Raw genomic sequence first — 6,762 nt, 5'->3', positions numbered from 1 at the left:
TCGTCAAGTCTACTTGGGATCGGCCAGTCCACATATTTTATATTATCCCCAAAAAATCCTAAAAATGATTGTATTATTAAAGAGTAATTAAAAAAATTTCATATTTCATTTTTTAGAGAAGAGTTAAATCAAAAAATCAAAAATGTAGACTGACCGATCTCAAGTAGACTTGATGACAAATTCAAATCTGTTTTCAGAATTTTTATCGCTTCACTATATCAATCGGTACGTTGGACAAAAAACACGTCTAAATTCTTATGTTGCGCGTGTTTTAGACAAAGACAGGAAATCACCGCCACCAATCCCCTTAAAAGATTATTATTAAACACTATTTATTCAATTATTTACAATTTTTATGTGTGAATAACAATGAATTATTTTCAACTACTTCAGGACTATAGAAGACATGATGTTTTTGAGTTATATGATATTTACACACATATAGGTACAGCGTTTATATCGATGAATTTTCACATATACTTGACAACGTTTTAAACTTACTGATCATTCTAACCATAAACAAAATATAAGACCAAGTCGTATTATAAGAAATCAATTAATTTTTGTGGTATTCAAAATAATTATTTTTATGTATGATTTATGGTATATTTTGTATAGACAACATAGTTTGGGGAAAAAATCTAATTTTTTGATATTTTTTGTCATACAGATTTATTTAGGTTTTTAATCAGAATATTTTCACGACCATGTAAACTGATAAATATCAAATATTGAAGAAACATTTTTGAATTTTAGTACAAACATTAAAATAGTATGATATAAGCTTATATGCATACTTATTTGTTTTCAAGAAAATTATAGGCTAAATACCATAGAACAAGTAACAAGTTCACAAGTTCACATGTACCAATAAAATATTAAAAAATATATGATAAGAGTAAACTATTTGAAAACAATTATTTATTGTTATCCAATTATTTTTCATTTAGAAATTCATAAAAAATATTCTTTTTATAGATATATATCTAGATAACAATAAAAACAGTTTCCCGGAAAATAACCTTATTAAATAAATTTTATTCGATTTTTAGTAATTTTTTTGTTATAATTATTAAATTTGAATATTTATTTAAGTATGCTTAGACTATGCTGTGTTAGACATACAGCCCCCGCTCAAAATCGTTTTTCGTGTAAAATGATTTATTATTGAATTCAAATTTAGAACATCCATATAATCGACGAATACTGCACAGCAGAGCGGTGCCCACTTTTCCAACTATTGTACATTTGTTTACACGTTTTTAGTTTATCTAAAGTACCCACAATCTACAAACATAACCGATGTACAAAGAAAAACCAAAAACAAAATATATCATATTTCTCTTTCCTCAATATATACAGCTATAAATCGAAATGGCTAAATCATATGGTTAACATTGTAAACCAGAAGAACTCAGGATATTTCGATTAAAATGTGGTATTGGTTAAGCTTACACTTTTATATTCAGTGGCGTAAAGCAAGGAGAGGACTAAAGGGCTGAAAGGGCCCGTACCATTGCTCGTATCATTATTATTTAAAAAAAATGTATCAAGTTTAAACTGTATAGTCAACCAGTAAGCAAGGATGTAAATGTATATACCTAAACCTTAATTGATGAAAAATGAGACAGTGGGAACCAATCTGTTGTACAGTAGATGTCGAGTGGGTCACAGTAATGGAAGTGTTCAATTTGAATTCAGTGATACATATTATAGAGATGTATAATTGTATACGAAAATCTGAGTTGAGACGGAGTGTCAGCCTAGTATATTTTATTGTGTCTTAATATTACTTTTATTAATAATAATAATATATAAGTAGGTGGATTAAAATAATTTTTGTAAAAAACTTTGTTTTTTCATACTAGTTTTCCTAAAATTATCAGTGATTTTTTGGTAACAGTACGAACTATAGGTGCTTATATGAGAGACCTTGTATTAAATGTTCAAGACTTGGCTATAAAAATTGGACATTTTATACATTTTTATCTACAAATTAATTTACTGTAGTTTGTTAAAATTTGAACTTCAAATGCTTATGAAAAATAACCGAACAAAAAATGTTTTATTGACATGTTGAGAAAAAAACTAATATTTATTGAAGACAAATCTAAGCGAAGACGGTCTAACCAAAGTTACCAAACAATATTGTTTTAATTATAATATTAAAATTTTAACATATTTTAATTTTTTTTCTTGATTATTTTATAGTGTATTACTAAGAACATTTAATTTCGACCTCACAAAAGTACCAACCTCGGTAGAATAGGTAGATCCAATTTTCTACCAAAACCCTCTATCACAATTAATTATCAGAGCATTATTTCTACAAGAAAATTTGATAAGTTGAAGTTGTACAAACTCTTTCAAATGCCTCACCTAAACGTCTGAAATTAAAAGACTGGGCAAAATAAACTCCTCCCCAATTGAGAAATCCCACGTATATATTTCACTGGCTATATAAATATTTTTTTATATATATTATTGATTAACAATAAATATTTTATGAATATGAAATATATTGTTATTTTCAGTGTTATTTTTGGTTGATATACGTAATAGTAATATTATAATATAGCTCGTTTGAAATAAATCAGATGAATTATAACTTATTGGCGATGAAACATATTGCATGTTTAGCAATAAATACATCAATCACTCCACACAGAAACTGAAATATATACCTAAAATTATTTTATCATAGAACTTTATAGTATACTATAAAGGACTATAGTCCCTTTTAATATACTCAAGGATACCTATAAAGCAATTGTGTCGTTTGTCGTTGTGGATTTTTTTTTAACGTGCATTTAATAAATTGTTTTTAATAAAATTGTTGTTGCAATGAATTTGTCCTTCTTTTATTCAAAACTATGTCTATAGTTTGTTTAATAGATAAAACCTACGTTAGTAAGATTTTATTAAAGATCGCTTTCTTCCTTTATTTTTTCATATATTCTATGTTCCGTTATATTTATTTATGTTTTAAATACATTTTAATTACCTACTATACCTCTCTATTTTGCATTGGTGCTTATAAATTGATTATGTAAATCCACATGAAAAGTATTACCGCGCCATATAGTGATTAATGAATATATTATACTTTACTTCATAAATTTTGATTAAATGATATATTATATTAAGCTTAGTGATAATTATAATTTATTACTTTACAATCAAATTGCATACGTACCACTTAAAATTTTTAATTTATAATAATTATCCATCTATACTCCATAATTAATATACAACAATTAATGACAGTTAACTGATTAGTCTTAATAATTTTCTTTGATAATTATTTAGGCCATAACATTTAAATATAGATATTTAATTTCCTTGACTAAATCGTATATAATTGCCTTTAACTAATAAGTAGATCATATTATTGCGTGGTGAATACATAATCTAAACTAACATATAAATATAAAATAAATGGATTGTAAATATAAAATAAAAAATTTAGAATAATATAAAGGTAGGTACTTTATTTTACGTTTCCACCAATGCGATGATGAATATTAAAATATAGAAAGAATATACAATAAGAATGTAAACCAAATTACAATTCAATAAAAACAAAGGATAAAATAGTACTTACGCTTTTAAAATTTTTTATAATATAATAATAATACCTGCGGTTATTAGTTATTTATTTTATTATTGTAGGTTTATTGTTTGCTTTAATATTATGTTATTAATTATGATTGCTATTAAGTGATAATGAATTTTACACAACTACACAAGTAGGTACATCAATTGTATGTACAGATGGTCATGAAATTATTCTCACGCTCAATTCCTTTGTTAGGAAATATAAAAAATAAAAAAATATATAGTATTTTTTTAAGTAAATTATCTGGATTTATAAGCCAATACAATGCCAAAGGGCATAGACTATAGCCAATTATGTATGATAATAATATTCAGTAGACATTGTTACAATGTATTAAATATTAATAATTTGTTGCCGATGCTTAAGATCCATAAAAAAAAATAATAATAAATAATAGTAATAATAATAATCTTTATTTACGGAGAAAACTCTATATTTATCATATACTAGCAGATCATATGTCCTTCGTTGCCCGTTAAAAAAGCTTTTTCCCCCCAATAACTAACATCGAAGCCCCCCACCGAAAAAAAATGATAAAAACCCAATTTTCATTTTTTGTTATGCCAATAATTAGCATTAGCATGTACCTAATTATCATGAATTTGCGTGAGCTAAAAGTATACTAAAAACCCCATTTGCCCGAAAAACTTTGAATCCAGAGTCCTGAGCACGCCTTTGCGATAAAATACGCTGGTATTTTTTTTATATAAAATGTTTTTATGTAAAGCACATTTTTAGCTCACATATCGATTATAGGCACTTTAAATATTAAACGCTCGAGGTTAAATGGAATATCAATATTACCGACAATAAGTTTAAATAAGAATACTTACTACATTTTGGGTGTTTTTCTACATTTTAGAGTATCAATTTAAAAAAAAATGAGATTTCCTTTTAACTTTTAACTCGATAATAGTATATCGAAGCGTTAAGGGGTGGTCTTCATTAATCCATCGTGGATTATTGTTATATTATTATTGGTCGCCTATGTGACTATAATAATACTTTTTTGTTACTATTTTTACGAATTTTGAATTTTAAATTCTCATTTCAGAAATATCCAAAACAATGATTTCTATTGTCTTAATTGTATAATTTGATTATTCGGATTACTATTGGATGCGCGTAGGTCCTTCCTGGATAGTTTGTTCACATTTTGTCAATGCCTATAGTACCTACTCAGCAGTGAGTGAACCAAACATTAAAATTCCTAATAGTGATTCAGTAAAATATAAATTACGTGTATTAATTATTTGTGTATAAGTGTGGTCATTGCTACATTGATGTCAATGTAGCGAATGAAGGTCAGCCGAGAACCAATTATTTAAGTTTTTATTGGTTTATTGTTTTTCATTAATGATTAATTACCCTCCCATCTCTTATATGATTTTAAAAATTTTAATTTAACACAACCATGTGAATTTATCTTGACATTCTTCATTTTATAAAGTATCAGACAACGTGCACGTAGGTATCTATTAAGTTTTTAAATCGTTTTAACTAGTAATAATATAGGCACTATTATATTATCGAGTATATTATGCTTTGCAAGAAATAAAATGTAAAGATTGTGTAATATATGTATTATATGCAACAAGTATAATATTTTATAATGGTTATAAAAATGTTCTATTTTGATTGAATTTTTTTTGATACTTATCATTTTTTGAAGTTTAGTTTTTTTTAATGACAACACATTTAAATTGTGTGTGGAAACATTTTTCTGAAAATGTCGATGTAAAGAAATCGAATTTCGGACGAGTAGTTAAGAATAAGTCATGACTCATGAGTATTCAATGTTTTGATGAGCCGTGAAGTGGAGTGGAACAGATACTCCGCAAAATGTTAGTCGACTATAGGTACTCGTTCAAAATTAAATTTTTATACATAAAAATTGTCAAAAACATATTCGGCATATGAATACAAAATAAATACGTGTCTTTCACAAAAGTTAAAGTTTAAAAATATATATAATAACGATAAAAACAAGTGAAAATGTCATTTTTTTTTTTTTAATTTGTTTTATAGTAAGGTTTCAAATTATGAAAATCATTATTTTCTAAACCATTAATAATTTTCCAGATAGCGGAGACGATGAGTGTTTAACTATTGAATGAATCACCCCGTTTATTGATTAAAATTTAGGTAAAAGTAACTCGTATCTATATTTTTTGAATAAGAAAAATTATGATTTTGTTTTTAACTATATTTAACTTAATTGTAAATAAATAAATATATGATTTTAGTCAAAATAATTAATGAATTTATTGTTATTAAAATATTTTGTCATAAGCTAATAAGACACACGTATGTAATATGCACTGTTGAAATTAATTGATTTTGCTGTAATTCTATATGATTTATCTTAGGTATTAAATAAAGTATACACTGAAATTAAAAAATAATATATTAAATCTAAACATAAAATCGTAACTGGTAGTCAGCTGTAATTAACGAAATTGGCGTAACTTAATTTATAACAATTAACTCATTGTATAAACTATTCTCAAATATATTATACAATATGGACAATATATTAATATTAAGAATATGTTTTATATTTCAGTTTTTGTATTGATATTAACTTTAAATTAAACTATTGATTTTAATTACAGTAAATATATTATTGTATGATTTTATCATTGACTATTATGTTGTTATTGTATAGATATTCCTATTTTGTAATAATTTTGAGCCTTGATAGAACCTTGGGATAGGTGCACCATGCACAGCAACTAAACTTAAAAAATTGAATGGCATATAAAGCCGGAAGTTGTATTTTTAATTAATAAAACAAAAAATGTTTATAAAATGTTCCTCAACTTCTACAATATTTACATCAATTGGAAATTAGAAACAAATAATATAGGTACCTAACTTAAAACTAATTTGTGTGTAAATGTATGTACCTACCCTCTTTCTATGTCACAAACTATATAAGCTACATGCCTACCTCATATTATATCAAACATTTTACAAATTATTCTTTTAAAAATTATCACTATTTAATTATTATTTATCACTTTATTACTTTTAATCTATTATTCTCATAATAAAAATCACGTTTCTCATTTATTTGTTTACTAAAATTTATTTGTACAGCTTGATTCTTTTAGGTATGCAAAACATGTTGAGCGCACTCA

The 6,762-nt window shown here is 25.3% G+C and overlaps 1 protein-coding gene across 3 annotated transcripts in view; it reads right to left on the bottom strand.

Annotated features, from left to right (window-relative positions):
- The window catches only part of LOC100160344 (cell growth regulator with RING finger domain protein 1), a 57,195-nt gene that overhangs the window by 16,765 nt on the left and 33,668 nt on the right, over nucleotides 1–6,762 (bottom strand). The gene's annotated exons all lie outside the window — the stretch shown is intronic.

This window comes from Acyrthosiphon pisum, chromosome X (genome assembly GCF_005508785.2).
Source record: "Acyrthosiphon pisum isolate AL4f chromosome X, pea_aphid_22Mar2018_4r6ur, whole genome shotgun sequence".
NCBI classification, from domain to species: domain Eukaryota; kingdom Metazoa; phylum Arthropoda; class Insecta; order Hemiptera; family Aphididae; genus Acyrthosiphon; species Acyrthosiphon pisum.
Note: the sequence above shows the minus strand (reverse complement) of the source record. Positions and strands in the feature narration are given on the sequence as shown.